Source organism: Salmo trutta, chromosome 39 (assembly GCF_901001165.1).
Source record: "Salmo trutta chromosome 39, fSalTru1.1, whole genome shotgun sequence".
Classification (NCBI taxonomy): Eukaryota; Metazoa; Chordata; class Actinopteri; order Salmoniformes; family Salmonidae; genus Salmo; species Salmo trutta.
This window is the reverse complement of record NC_042995.1, coordinates 23,681,339-23,697,598: the sequence shown is the minus strand read 5'-3', so window position 1 is coordinate 23,697,598 and position 16,260 is coordinate 23,681,339. Positions and strand designations below refer to the sequence as shown.

The window sequence follows — 16,260 nt, the reverse complement described above, 5'->3', positions numbered from 1 at the left end:
GTCTGGCGCATGTGGGACGAATTCGTCCCACCTACGTAACAGCCACTTCAATCCAGTGGCGCGATTTTTGAATCGTTTGAAATACTATTACTTCAATTTCTCAAACATATGACTATTTTACAGCTATTTAAAGACAAAAATCTCGTTAATCTAACCACACTGTCCGATTTCGAAAAGGCTTTACAACGAAAGCAAAACATTAGATTATGTCAGGAGAGTACCCAGCCAGAAATAATCAGACACCCATTTTTCAAGCTAGCATATCATGTCACATAAACCCAAACCACAGCTAAATGCAGCACTAACCTTTTATGATCTTCATCAGATGACACACCTAGGACATTATGTTATACAATACATGCATGTCTGTTCAATCAAGTTCATATTTATATCAAAAACCAGCTTTTTACATTAGCATGTGACGTTCAGAAAAAGCATACCCCCCGCAAACTTCCGGGGAATTTACTAACAGTTTGCTAAATTACTCACGATAAACGTTCACAAAAAGCATAACAATTATTTTAAAAATTATAGATACATTACTCCTCTATGCACTCGATATGTCCGATTTTAAAATAGCTTTTCGGATGAAGCACATTTTGCAATAATCTAAGTACATAGCCCGGCATCACAGGGCTAGCTATTTAGACACCCACACAGTTCAGCCTTCACCAAAATCACATTTCCTATAAGAAAAATGTTCATACCTTGCTTTTCTTCGTCAGAATACACTGCCAGGACTTCTACTTCAATAACAAATGTAGGTTTGGTCCCAAATAATCCATCGTTATATCCAAACAGCGACGTTTTGTTCATGAGTTCTAGACACTATCAGAATGCTACATCACGGTCTCCCGCATGGCACATTGGCGTGACAAAAAATGTCTAAATATTCCATTACCGTACTTCGAAGCATGTCAACCGCTGTTTAAAACCAATTTTTATGCCATTTATCTCGTAGAAAAGCGATAATATTCCGACCGGGAATCTGCAATGCGCTAAACAGCCGAATTAAATTTCTCCACGGGGGCGAATCGTGCACGAGCCTCATTCAATGGTCCTCTGATCCGCCACTTACCAAAGGCGATAATGTGTTTCAGCCAGAGGCTGCCTCGTCAACCTTCAGGTTTTTCGCGGGTTCTGAGAGCCTATTGGAGCCCTGGGAATTGTCACGTTACAGCTAAGATCCTTACTTTTCAATAAACAGATGCAAGACGCACGACTGCTTGTCAGACAGGCCACTTCCTGCATGAAACCTTGTCAGGTTTTTGCCTGCCATAGGAGTTCTGTTATACTCACAGACACCATTCAAACAGTTTTAGAAACTTTAGGGTGTTTTCTATCCAAACCTGAACAATAATATGCATATTCTAGCTTCTGAGTTGGTGTAGGAGGCAGTTAAAAATGGGCACATATTTTTTCCAAAATTCTCAATACTGCCCCCTAGCCCAAACAGGTTAAAATCAATTGTTATGCAATTTATCTCGTAGAAAAGCGATACTATTCCGACCGGGAATCTGCAATTAGCTAAACAGCCGAAGGAAAATACTCCATGGGGTCGAATCGCGCACGCGCCTAATTCTATTGTCCTCTGATGGGACACTTGGAAAAGGCGATAATGTGTTTCAGCCTGAGGCTGCCTCGTCATCGTTCAGGTTTTTCCCGGGTTCTGAGAGCCTATTGGAGCCCTAGGAATTGTCACGTTACAGCTAAGATCCTGACTCTTCAATAAACAGAAGCAAGAACAACAACACCTTGTCAGACAGGGTACTTCCTACATGAAACCTTCTCAGGTTTTTGCCTGCCATAGGAGTTCTGTTATACTCACAGACACCATTCAAACAGTTTTAGAAACTTTAGGGTGTTTTCTATCCAAACCCGAACTATAATATGCATATTCTAGCTTCTGAGTTGGTGTAGGAGGCAGTTAAAAATGGGCACATATTTTTTCCAAAATTCTCAATGCTGCCCCCTAGCCCGTAGAGGTTAAACGTAACTATCCAATGTCCATATGGGATATACTGTGTAGAGATTACTCACATGGACATACTATAACAGTGTGAAAGTTGCACTGTAAAGCTATGGTGGTGTGACGGGGAAGGGTGTGGTGTGGGTGTCTCTGACAAGTCCCTTTAAAGGGGCAATCAGCAGTTGCTACAACCATTTTGGACTTATAAATTAAAGATATGTACCCATTGGTTCTTAAAGATTATAACTTAGAAATGCCTCATGAGCTTTGTTCAACTGTCGTACCCCATCAGAACCCAAAATATAAGCTTGTTTTACTCCAACCTTTGTAAATAAAGAAAATGTAAACAAACACTATATTGCCCCAAAACATGGTTAAAATTCTAAATCGATCCTTGCATCCATAGTGCTGTCTATGAATTCAAGAGTGGTTATGTTTCTCCAGCCCCACCCCTCATTTCTTTTACCGACCAGGGGCGGGGTTCCGCTTTGTTATTGTTTCTACTGCTGATTGCCCCTTTAATACTTGACAATGATGGGGATCTAAGAGAGATCACAGTGGGAAGTTGGGGTGAGAAGATATCTATTTTTCGCTCTCTCTGACACACACACACACACTATATGAGAGGAAATTTTACTCCACCTCAGATAGTTAAATAGAACTAAATATCTTAGTAATGCTCCACTTCCTGCCATCTGGGCCAGATGCATATTCATTGTATTGCTGCTACAGCAATAGGCTCATACATATAAAACATTATACACAGAGCTCTGGGCAAATGCTACAAATTGGGTTTCATCTCAAGTCACATTCACAGAATCTCACAATCTCGAACACGCACGCACACACACTCTTTATCTCTGTAACCTGATTCTACACACTGTGTGTGTTTGTGTGTGGTGGTGGTTGGAATAATATGTGTGGCATGTGGGCTTCTATAGTGTGCGTGGCCAAGTCATTAGAATGGGCCCCGAGGGAGAGGCTTTGATAAGGGGACAGTTTATAAACAGCTCTCTTGTGACCCTAAAGTGCTTTGTTTTTGTCAATGTCCCTCTTAGACATGCACAGTCACACAGACACAAACATGCAGGGATACATGCACACACACAGGCTCTCAAGCGTGCAAGCACACATAAACAAACACATTTCTACACACATACACACACAGACAAACAATTGCATTACAATAAACTCCAGGTTTAAAGTAGTGTCCTCCACTCACAGGATATGATAGGATAGAAGAGTTTTCCCACCCATATACGACCAATGTCACCTAGAGCATTATATGCAGGTGATATTACTTCAGCATAGTTAGTACAGCTGCAATTACTACAATGGTCATTCAATATGTCCATTGGGCATACTGAACTATACATGGGCTGGCGGCCATCTGGTAGCTTCTGGGTTTAATGTAAGATTGTGGTTTTTTCAACTAGCTATATAGTGGTTATCAGTGTTCTTAACAAGGTTGTGTGACTACTACAGTACAGTAAGGCTCTTACCTCTCTGGTAAATAGTGATTTAAAGTCACTGATTGGCCACTCGGCCACTCCTTGATTAGAAGGAAAGAATGAAAGCCATTAGTATAGCACTCCTCCAGGTCTTGAGTTGAATAGCCCTGCTGTACAGCTAACAGTAGCTGGACATGGGAGGAGAGGATCCACACAAGCTATTTTAACATATCTGAGCTAAGCTAACCTAAACCTTTTAAGGCCAGAGTGGATGAGTGCATCTAACAGAGCAATAGATGATACCTGTATAATGTTACAGCGCAGAGGCACAGAGTGCCTCATCAGCGGTGTGATGACACAGAGAAGTAGACCTATACAAATGGTCTCTTTGCATAAGAGGTGAACAGGGAAGCTCTGATGAGAGTTTTAGTGGGTGGTCATATTTCTCCAGGTCCTAATAAACATGGGACTAATGGATGATGCTTAGAGTAGTGGTTAGAGAGAAAGAGGCTCTTATTTCTAAATATATACTTGAAAATTGTACCATGACAAGCGGATGCATGCGCGCACACTTGTTTTTTTCTGTCCTAATTTACTCCTCTCTTTGTCCTCTCTATAACCTCTCTATAATCTTTCTTGCCCTCTTGCTCTACTCTCTACCGCTCTCTCTACCTCTGTGGCTGTCGTGGTTTGCTTCCACACCTGCACACTGTGCATATGAGACATGACAAGTGTGAATGATTCAGATGAATTGAGTTGGGCTCCAGCCTGCTGGAAAGCAAGACGAATAGAGAGGGATAGAGTGAGATAAAGAGAGACAGATTTAGAGAGGGAGAGAAGGAGATGGACATTGAGAGAGGGTGAGCAAGAGACGGAGAGATAATGTGAGAGAGAGGAAGATGGAGAGAAAAGGAGAGAGAGAGGGAGATGTTACTGAACTCAATCTGAACTACCCCCCCCACCCACTCAACATCTTCCCACCCTCCATCTCACACATGCCCATATCAACCACCAACCCACCAGAGCTGTCAAGCTGTTAACTGAAGCTATCTTTGAGTAGCACCAAAATAAATACCATTTCCGCCTTCCCTCATTAATAAACAATGTAAATTTCTCTCTTTTTATTTTTCTCTCTCCTGTTGTTGCTATGTTTTCCTGCTGAGAATGCGAGTTAATGCATTCTGGTAGGGAGGCATGCATGCTAGTGTGTGTGTGTGTGTGTGTGTGTGGTCCTCCGCCAAACTGACAGTCAATTAGCGTAATGAGAAGTGACAGCTAGCGACCGAGTAGAGCCCTAGCTAGTGGCCTCTTGGCTGATAAGACAGGTCTGGACAGGCCAGGTACATACTCTTTCACACACAGAGAGACACATGATGGAAAGAGACAAAAGGTGTTTAACGTGAGTAAAACATTTAATAAAAACGTTTTAGATCACAAACGTCCACACTGTCGTAACCAGTTGTGTCAGGTTAGGGCTAATAAGTTCTGACTTGTTCTTCAGGATTAGACGTGGCTTTCCTTGTTGTCGATCAGAAAATTAAAACTGATTAAATTATCTGTTGCAGCGTTTGTGTAATTTAAGACAAGTGAATTTAAAGTGCATCAACAGCAATATTACATAAACCATCTTGACATGTGTCAACGTAGATTTCCCATCAAATTTTGGAAACTTCTACCTTTTGGAAACAACAATTTAGCATATCTTAGTTCCATTGATCTATGTTGGAATCATGAGGGATCGCTTCCATTGACTTAAAGGGGTCCAATATTTACACAACACCCCATTGCTGTAAAAAGCACGGCTAGGTGTAATGTAATTGAACGTATCCCATGTTGGAATCATGGGAATCATTTTTGACTGGGGGATTGTGACAGAAAAATTAGGTATTCACCTTATTTGTTGGATATGTAACAATTATTTACCTAAACAGTGAGATATTTCTGTCCTGCTAATGCTGAGTTTTATCGTGTCCACTCTAGCATCCTGGTGATAACCTACATCCTTCCAGTGGCAGGATGTGGGGTGGTTGTGACTGGGATAGAGAGGAGTAGAACAAAGGCCTCAATGGTTCTTAGACATCCTGGCCTGGGAAATTAGGCCAGGGTCGAGGGTTAAGATAACGCCAGGGGCAGATAAAGACAGGATGAGCCCAAAGTGGCTTATGGTGCCCCCCAATCTATATGGGAGGGGTGGAACCAAGCATTCGGGGTATTAGCTATATAAACTGTGCATTTTCTGTAAAGGGTAGGCTCTCAGCCTAACAGTCAGAACAAGACTGCTGGGCTGACGGCTTAATTATTGGAATAATGAATCTATATTAAATAAAGATGATTGTTTGAAGAAATGACCAAGTCTCTCTCAATACTGAATTTCCACGACAGGATCCAGTATCTTCGCTCCTGAACTGTAAATGCACTGCTGGCTGTAGTGTCGTTTAGTGGATCCCGGGCTTGTTCACTCTATATTGAAATCACGGGGAATCTCTTCCCATAGAGATCCTATTCAATTATTAAACTATATGTTATTCTATGTCACTTCCATTGACTGAAGGGTCCAATATCTAATAATGCACTGTTTGGTTTAGTGTATCCCAGGCCATTTCACTACCTTTTCCAATCTTCTCCACTCTGCCCCGCATTGTCCACACCACGGGGACTGGATCAGGGCTGGTCAGCATCTGATAAATTAGATCAATGATAGTCACTGTACCAAGAGTCTCGGGGAAGGAGGAAGGGGGAGAGAGTGAGGTAGGGAGGGAGATAAATGGAGGGACACCGTCTAATGGCCTTGGAACAGAAAAACATTGATGGGAGGGAAGAGAAGAAGATAGGGAATAAAGGATGAGAGAGACAAGGAGAGATGGGGGGTAGATGTACACAGAGAGAGAGAGTTGGGGGAGGGGGGAAAAGAAAGGTAGACGAAGAACGAGGAGGGAAGAAGGAGGAGGAGAGAACGCCTCTAACAGTCACCAGTTACATACTGTCTGTAAAACTGAGATTTGAGGCATTGCCACTTTGTACTATGTCTATTTACACTTCAGCTAACTTCAAAACGACACTATGATCTCAAGTGTTGTTTTAGCTTTAGCTTGATTGCAGACCTGTGTTATGGATCAAGTGAAGTATCTCTACCGTACCAAGATTGCAAATGAGAGAATTGAATGCAGTAGTTGCATCTTTAGTGGTGTAATATGGATTCTCGTTTCTTTGCTAGTTGCTGTTATTGAGACTCCGGTTTTAGTCTCTCTTTCTTCTTCCTGAGTTGTGAGGATGAGACGGCAGTCATTGTAGGATCAAAGGTAGCGCTAGACTGTTGTCTGAGATGCCTAATCAGAAATCCAGTCAGAGCTCTTCCTGACTTCAGTGTGTGCGTGTGTGTGTGTGTGTGTGTGTGTGTTTGGTCTGTGCACATCTGTTGTTGACGCGATGTTGTTTACACTTTTGAAAGCTTTCCATTTCATCTTCTTTCCCCTTGTTTATTCTGTGTTTGATGACGCCATGTCTTCATACATTAGCAGGATGTATTGAAGTGGTTGACAAGTGGCACTAAATGATGATTCCATACTCTGTTAATAGGACTGAAGTTAGAAAGACCTAAGACCTGTGAATAACAGCAGCAACTCTAAATATTTTACTCTAAATTGTCAAGCACTGTCAAAACATTGGGGAAGTGTTAGTGCAGGGCTAGGCAACATATGGCCATTCAATCTGGCCCGTGGGAGATTTAAGTAAAAATAAAATAAATACACTTTTGAAATCACAAAAATGTATTGCCCACCCCTGGGTTAGTGGATAGTCCTGTACTTACATTTCTTTCTTGCACTAACCCGCTCACTTGTCTTTTCTTACAAGCAGGGATTTCCCTGATTAGCTGTTTTATTTATGAAAGTTTACCAAACTGTGATATTTTATCCTTTTTTTCAACATTGAGTCCAACTGAGACCATTGAGCCCTGCATTTTACAGTTACACAAAATTGACAAAAGAATAAAATACATACACACTCAAGAAAAACAAGCACATTCCTCAGCAGAGAGGGTGCAAAGAAACTAAATGCTGTTTTTCCTAATTCTGACGGAATTTGAGGTTGTCTTACCTTACTTAGTTGAATGCACAGATTGTTTTGGATAAGAGCATCTGCAAAATAAATGTAAATTGTAATATAGGTCAGTTGAACAATTTGTTGATAGGTAAACATTTACAAACGGTGTGTAAGGGGACTCGGACAATAAAGTGCTACCCAGTGTTGGTTACAGGTGGTCGCTGCCACCATTCATTTTGATAGCTTACTTGAGTTGTAAAAAAAAAAAAAAAGAAATACAGGGTATGAGCGTAGCCACAACGTGGCTAATTAGATACGCGAGAGAGATGAAATGTCTTCCATTGAAACAAGCCGTTCAGGTGCAAAGGAGAAATTGGCTTGTTAGCGTAATTAGCCAGATCGCTTGCAAAGCCGCGGCTCATCTAAGAGAGAAATTAGAGAGCGAGGGAGTAAAAAAGAGAGGGAATGGAGTGTAGAAGAGGTGTCATTTGTAAAAAAAAAAATTACCACCTACAGAGAAAGATGTAGAGAAAACCCTACGCCTGTCTGTAATCTTTCGTCACCAGAGGATCATTTCTGTTACCCTGGAAACAAGGAATGAGGCATTCTAGTTTGAAAACTTTTACAAGCCCCCCTGCCCACACAATCTGAGATCTTTTGGTAGCTACCAGAGAACTTCCAGAAAACATTTGATGCATGGCAATAACATTACTATGAATTTATCTTAAGGTAAGAAGGATCCACATGAACAATTAGGATTCAGCCCATAGACACAGACAAAGGAGTTCCCAACACTGAAGACCACACAGATGCCTCATGACCTCTCACACTGTAGTTGATAGAATACTGCTCCTTTGATCGGGGGTAGCGAACCTGTAGACAAAGGCTGTCTGGGTCTGGGCCGTGAACATCTAACACAGATCCATGGCCAGTAACTGGCTAACCCTGTTGTGCACCCAACTTAATTATTATCTAACTCTGTGTTCCTTACAAAACAATAGAAATCCCAAATGGCACCCTATAGGGGACCTGGTCAAAAGTAGTGCACTATGTAAGGAATAGAGTGCCATTTAGGATGCAGACACATTTCCAACTCTACCTAAGCTTGAGTAAAATTGAGGGAGTGAGTTAGTATGCAGTCGATAGAGACTGCAGAGAGAGGGGAGGAGAGGGAGAGAGAGAGATAATACAATTACAAGCAATTACTGCACAGGGCTTTCAAAACAACGAAGAAAAGATGCAGAGATGAGTGGGTGGGTGTATTGAGGCTGTGTGTGTGTATGTATGCAGGTAAAGATTGACATGTTCACCCGCCTCTGCCTCATATTAAACAGTGACCAACACACCAAGCCATGCACACAAACACACCAAGCCAAACACAATCACCAGCGAGAGGCCAAAGACTGGGTGCAGAGCCCTGTTGAACTACTGTATATTACCACCCTGACTGTAGGGCAACAAGCCCCAGGTCTGAACACAACGTTGAATCAACGTCAGTCCTACCCAGTACCCACCACATGCAGGCATGGTGGGGCGGAAAGACCATCATTCACTTATGCCTTGACAAAACACCCCATTTGCATACAAATATGTCATATTTGCATAGCGGTGGTGGCGCTGGAATGGAATTTGCATGTGAGACATGGAGACCGGAGCAAAAGTATTCACGTGCAATGACAGGCATGTGTTAATACTTAATGTAACTGTCCTCGCTGCTTTTGGGTCGGCATGGCCTCGGCTAGTTGTCTGTCGACTGCAAAGCTGTAACGAAGGACAAAGTCATTAGAATTCTCGCCATCGCTCATAAGAATTCTCACTGTTTCTGTCCCACATCCAAAAGCTATAAGCCTGAGCCCGATCCATCATTGTTTTCGTCTCCTCCAAACAACTAGCACATATCTCTCGCTCTCTCTCGATATCGCTCTCGCTCGCTCTCTCGCTCTCTTTCTCGCTCTCCTTGTCTCTTTTTTTCTTTAACTCACTCTATATCCCCCCATCCCTCATTTTCAACCACGTCAATCTCTCCTCTCCTCACTCTCTCAGGCGCCAACCCTCTATTTCTCTACTCGAGTCACAGTATTAATTTCTTAAATTCCCTTTCAAAACCGACAACGTTCTCCCATTTCAATTGGACTCTCTTAACAGTGTACCAATGCTTATCGTCTTCCCACCCACTTTCACCAGATATCACATTATCAGTGACTCTGCCCTAGGAGTATTGACTCATGGTGTCTCTGAATCTCAGGCGGTGTCCCGAATGGCACCCTATTCCCTACATAGTGCACTACTTGTGACCAGAGCCATATGGGCCCTGGTCAAAGGTATTACACTCTACATGGACTAGGGTGCCATTTGAGACACACCCTCAGTTAGTATGGACTCACAGACCCTGACAGTCTCTGAATATGACGGGATCCTATTCAGAATGCTAAATTGCCTCGGTGTATAACACAATGAAGGCCCGGTTCCATTGAAAAAGGCCACCAGTGGCCCCGGGCGGGCATTAACATTATCACGAATATAAACCTTCTCTAACTGTGGTAATAGAGGAGTCAAAATGGGGAGTACTTTTGTACTCCTTAATATGGGGAGTACTGAGGGAGAATGATTAGCATTTTCATGATTCATCAAGGGAGATTGAGGGGATTTTGGATTGAGTGATGATGAGTTGGCAAATGGCTGCATCTTCTGATGTGTAGTGTGGTGCTGAGTTTGAAGTGACTGTCATTGATACGTCTATGCTGATGGTGTTAGTTGTATTGTATCACTTCAGGTCTTGTTTAGGTATATTCTTGTACATTTTAGATACCATTGAAGTTTGGCCATGTACTTGACATTTTACAATCTGACACATGCACATACACACGTGTAGACAGGCGCGCACACACACACACAGACACCAACAAATTGCTTATCCTTCTCCCACGTAAAGTTGTTGATTATGGATAACAGCTTGGGTGTCACGTCCTGACCAGTATAAGGGTTATTTCTTGTTGTAGTTTGGTCAGGACGTGGCAGAGGGCATTTGTTTTATGTGGTTCGGGGTGGTGGTTTATTTAGTAGGGCATTTGATTTATTATTTCCAGGTTTTTGGGTAATGTTCTGTTTGTATTTCTATGTGGTCTCTGGTCTTTTGTATTTCAATGTCTGGTTTATTGGGGTTGGACTCCCAATTGGAGGCAGGTGTTTTCTCCTTGCCTCTGATTGGGAGTCCTATATATGGGTATGTGTTTGGTTTAGTGTTTGTGGGAGATTGTTTCTTGTTTTGCATGTGTGAGCATGACAAGACTTTTGTTGTTTGTGCGTTCTTTGTTGTTCACTATCTTAAAATAAATACAAGATGAGCATCCACATTCCTGCTGCGTTTTGGTCCTCCATTCCCGACGACAACCGTTACATTGGGCCTTTGGACGAAGGCCTGATGGATAGATTAGACCCTGGGCACGGAGCACTTGGCCATCATTCACTTATTGGATCATTTGAAAAATAATAATTTTAAATATTAGATGTCAGTATCATAGCTAATTCCTGTCCCAATTTTCAAATGGTCCATCTGGAGAGAGAGTGAGTGAGAGAGGGAGCAAGACAGAACGAGAAACAGAGAGGTATAAAAAGAGAAATATTTTCCTTTCCCCTAACCCTACCACCCCTCACCTAATTGGAATAAACTAATAGACAACACTTACGCTTCTACTTACAGATTCTACTTACAGATTATACATACTATATACAGTACTAGTCAAATGTTTGTACACCTACTCATTCAAGGGTTTTCTTTTTTAAAAACATTTTCTACATTGTAGAATAATAGTGAAGACAATGAAATAACACATATTGAATCATGTAGTAACCGAAAGTGTTAAACAAATCAAAATATATTTCATATTTGAGATTCAAAGTAGCCACCCTTTGCCTTGACAGCTTTGCGCACTCTTGGCATTCTCTCAACCAGCTTCATGAGGTAGTCACCTGGAATGCATTAAAATTAACAGGTGTACATTGTTTGTGGAATTTCTTTCCTTAATGTGTTTGAGCCAATCAGTTGTGTTGTGACAAGGTAGGGGTGGTATACAGATGATAGCCCTATTTGTTAAAAGACAGAGTCCATATTATGAGAAGAACAGCTCAAATAAGCAAAGAGAAACAACAGTCCATCATTACTTTAAGACATGAAGGTCAGTCAATCTGGAAAATTAATACCTTTGAATGTTTCTTCAAGTGCAGTCACAAAAACCATCAAGCGCTATGTCACAGATAATGTCGTTGTGTTGAAGGGAGGACCAATACGCAGCGGGAATGTGGATACTCATCTTTTTAATAAAACATGAGCAAAGCATCCACAGGAATAAACAATACTCACAACAAGAACAGTGTGGCAGGCTAAACAAAAGCAGTGCTCACAAACAACTACCCACAACCACAAAGAAAAACACACCTGTTTATGACTCCCAATCAGAGGCAACTAGAAACACCTGCCTCCAATTGAGAGTCCAGCACCCAACCTACACATGGAAAACCTACCTAGAACCTACACACAACACAAACCCTCTGCCTCTGCCTCATCCTGACCAAAACTAATACAATTACTCCCTCTGCTGGTCAGGACGTGACACGCTATGATGAAACTGGCTATCATGAGGACCGCCACAGGAAAGGAAGACCCAGAGTTACCTATGCTGCAGAGGATAAGTTCAATAGAATGAACTGCACCTCCCTGACCAAGGCCCTTCTCCCCCGATTGCTCAGTTTGTCCCGGGCGGCCAGCTCTAGGAAGAGTCTTGGTGAATCCAAACTTCTTCTATTTAAAAATGATGGAGGACCTGTTTTTGGGGACCTTCAATGCTGCGGACATTTTTTGGAACCCTTCCTCAGATCTGTGCCTCGACACAATCCTGTCTCGAAGTTCAACGGACAACTCCTTCAACCTCATGGCTTGGTTTTTGCCCTGACATGCACTGTCAACTGTGGAACCTTATATAGACAGGTGTGTGCCTTTCCAAATCATCTCCAGTCAATTGAATTTACCACAGGTGGACTCCAATCAATTTGTAGAAACCTCTCAAGGATGATCAATGGAAACAGGATGCACCTGAGCTCAATTTCGAGTCTCATAATAGTCTGGATAATTAGTGGCCAGAACAAGTATGTGAACCCTTTGGAAATACTTTGATTTCTGCATAAATTGGTCTTAAAATTTGATCTGATCTTCATCTAGGTCACAGCAATAGACAAACATAGTCTGCTTAAACGAATAACACACAAACAACCATATGTTTTCATGTCTTTATTGAACACACCGTGTAAACATTCACAGTGCAGGGTGGAAAACATATGTGAACCCTTTGATTTAATAACAGGTTGCTCCTTCTTTAGCAGCAATAACCTCAACCAAATGTTTTCTGTAGTTGCGGATCAGACCTGCACATTTACGCATGCACAACGGTCAGGAGAAATTTTGGACCATTCCTGTTTACCAAACTGTTTCAGTTCAGCAATATTCTTGGGATGTCTGGTGTGAACTGCTCTCTTGAGGTCATGCCACAGCATCTCAATCGGGTTGAGGTCAGGACACTGACTGGGCCACTCCAAAAGGCCTTTTTCTTCTGTTAAAGCCATTCTGCTGTTAAAGCCATTCTGTGTTTTGGGTCGTTGTCCTGTTGCATCACCCAACTTCTGTTGAGCTTCAATTGGTGGACAGCCTAAAATTCTCCTGCAAAATGTCTTGATAAACTTGGGAATTCATTTTTCTGTTGATGATAGCAAGCTGTCTTGGCCCTGAGGCAGCAAAGCTGCCCCAAACCATGATGCTCCCTCCACCATACTTTACAGTTGGGATGAGGTTTTGATGTTGGTGTGCTGTGCCTTTTTTCCCCCCACACATAGTGTGATCCTTCCAAACAACTCAACTGTAGTTTCCTCTGTCCACAGAATATTTTGCCAGTAGCGCTGTGGAACATCCTTTTGCACTTTTGCAAACTTCAGACGTGCAGCAATGTTTTTTTTGGACGGCAGTGGCTTCTTCCATGGTGTCCTCCCATGAACACCATTCTTGTTTAGTGTTTTACATGTTGTAGACTTGTCAACAGAGATGTTAGCATGTTCCAGAGATTTCTGTAAGTCTTTATCTGACACAAAATTTCTAAAAACTCATTCTGCGCAGTGCTCTTGCGGTCATCATTTCAGGACGGCCACTCCTTGGGAGAGTCGCAACAGTGCTGAACTTTCTCCATTTATTGACAATTTGTCTTACTGTGGACTGATGAACATCAATGCTTTTAGAGATACTTTTGGAACCCTTTCCAGCTTTATGCAAGTCAACAATTCTTAATCGTAGGTCTTTTGAGATCTCTTTTGTTAAAGGCATGGTTCACATCAGGCAATGCTTCTTGTGAATAGCAAACTCAAATTTTAGATATTTTATATATAGAGCAAGGCAGCTCTAACCAATATCTCATCTCATTGATTGGACTTCAAGTTCGCTGACTCCTGACTCCAATTAGCTTTTGGAGAAGTCATTAGCCTAGGGGTTATAATTTTCCAACCTACACTGTGAATGTTTAAATTATGTATTCAATATAGACAAGAAAAATACAATAATTTGTGTGTTATTAATTTAAGCACACTGTTGTCTATTGTTGTGACTTAGATGAAGATCAGATCAAATGTGATGACCATTTTATGCAGAAATCCAGGTAATTCCAAAGGGTTCACATACTTTTTCTTGCCACTTGAATGACACTTCCAATTTTGAAATACTGGGAGAAAATATGATTTATTCTCGCGATGGAACATTTATATAATACCGGGAAAATATTAAACCCTAATATCCATAGGCCTATCCTTCCCTCTCTCATTCATTCTTTTCTCATGTGAGCAGAGAGAGGGGCTGTCAACAGTTTAATGAAAAATGTTTCATTGTGAAAACATGTTACTATCAATGTTCCTAAACAGATTTCACTTGGTTTCCCAAATTAATCACTGGGTAGCTACAGGAACAGGGTAGGAGAGCACATGGCATGCAGAGTTTGTGCGGAATATCAGCTGTTGAGTGGTGAGGTGAGAGGCTCCATGCTCCTCAAACAGGGGTTGATGTGTGGAGTGAAATAACCGTTCCTGCCCATTTGATAATGGGCCATTTTTATTGTGAACTAATTTAATATATTAGTAAAGACCATATCAAATTGAGAATAGTCTGATGGGTGAATATATGATCACTTGATGAGAGAACGGCGTGTGCTGCATGAGGCAAGGTGTCACGTCCTGACCCTTGTAAGAGGTCATTTTCCATAGTAGAGTGGTCAGGGCGTGACAGGTGGTTGTTTTGGGTGGTTTTAGGGTTTTCTGTTTATATGTGGGCTTTTTCTAGATTTCTATTTTTATGTTTTGTTTTCTATGTTTTGGCCGGGTATGGTTTCCAATCAGAGGCAGGTGTCTATCGTTGTCTCTGATTGGAAGCCATACTTAGGCAGCCTGTTTTTCCTTTGGGTTTTGTGGGTAGTTGTTTTCCGTTTTGTCAGAGTGTGCCTTAGGGAACTGTTGTCAGTCGTTTTATTGTTTTGGTTCGAGTGTCTTCATTAAAAGTTTAAATATGAGCACTATACACGCTGCGCCTTGGTCTACTCATTCTGACGCTTGTGACACAAGGAGCGCAAGCTTTTTTTTGCGACTTTCTCCAATCGTCAATAGCCTATAGTCGCATCATGCATCCCATATATCTTTTGATTTCTAAGGCATTCAAAGGTTTTTATCATTTACAGCTAAAGTTGCCAAATAACTTTAACGTATAGGACCTGTTTCAAATGATCACTTTCACGCTCAACATAGCCACTTCATATGTGCACTCGCTCCGGAATATGAAAAAATATCCTTTCTATTTTATTCAGCTAAGTTAAATATTCTTCTTACTATAAAATCATAGTATATAAAATAATGTCACGGGACTTATAAGCTTATCTTGTTTGCTAAATGAACAAGCCTACAGCCTATGGCATGGTGCATAGCGAGATAAGTAGGCCAACTCATTATGTTCTTCTGAAATACATTTTCTTCATATCATGTTTCTTTAGACCTGCCTAAAATAAATCATGGATTTATTGTGATGGTGTATATTCAATTGATTTATAAGACTTTTTTAAAATGTAGATGTTCCAAAAGCGCGCATCAGTGGCTTATATAGCGGCTTGGAGGCCTGGATATGCTAAACATTTGTATGTTAATTAACGGTCAATTACTGTGAGACCGGCAGTTTTTTTGTATGACAATAACTTGCTGACAATGTCATGACCAAAACAGCCCTACTCCTCTCTCTTTCAAAATATCACTTTTTTCATATGCCTTGTTCTCATTCCCTCCACTCCATGGGTTGAAGTGCTAGGTAGAGCTATGATAGTCATCCATTCTGATTAGGCTAACATTGGCCACAGCAGGTGATCTCTATATGCGAGTATAGACATCTACTGCATGATGGCTGAAAGCCATGTCACATGCTGTTTCATTCTATTCTGGAGTGTTCATGAGGCTTCCTCCCACATAGCTACAAAGGCATGCAATGTGAGTCACACCTAACCAACCAACCCCATAGCTTTTCAATAATTCTTTTAATTTCCTCTTTAGGAAAAAATAGACATCTCGCAGGTGTGTTGTTGAGATAAACCCTTATTGATTGGGTTTTGTCTCAAGGTTTGCAAATGTAGCATTGATGTGGAGAATGGTGCATGTTCAGTCATGGCATTGGTACCACATGGTTCGGTTGACACCAAGTGGCAATGTTTTCATGGCGTTTTGGAGGGTATAGCACAT

General features: G+C 41.5%; 1 protein-coding gene across 2 annotated transcripts in view; it reads left to right on the top strand.

Annotated features, from left to right (window-relative positions):
• The window catches only part of ncam2 (neural cell adhesion molecule 2), a 407,658-nt gene that overhangs the window by 57,504 nt on the left and 333,894 nt on the right, over positions 1-16,260 (top strand). The window lies entirely within an intron of this gene.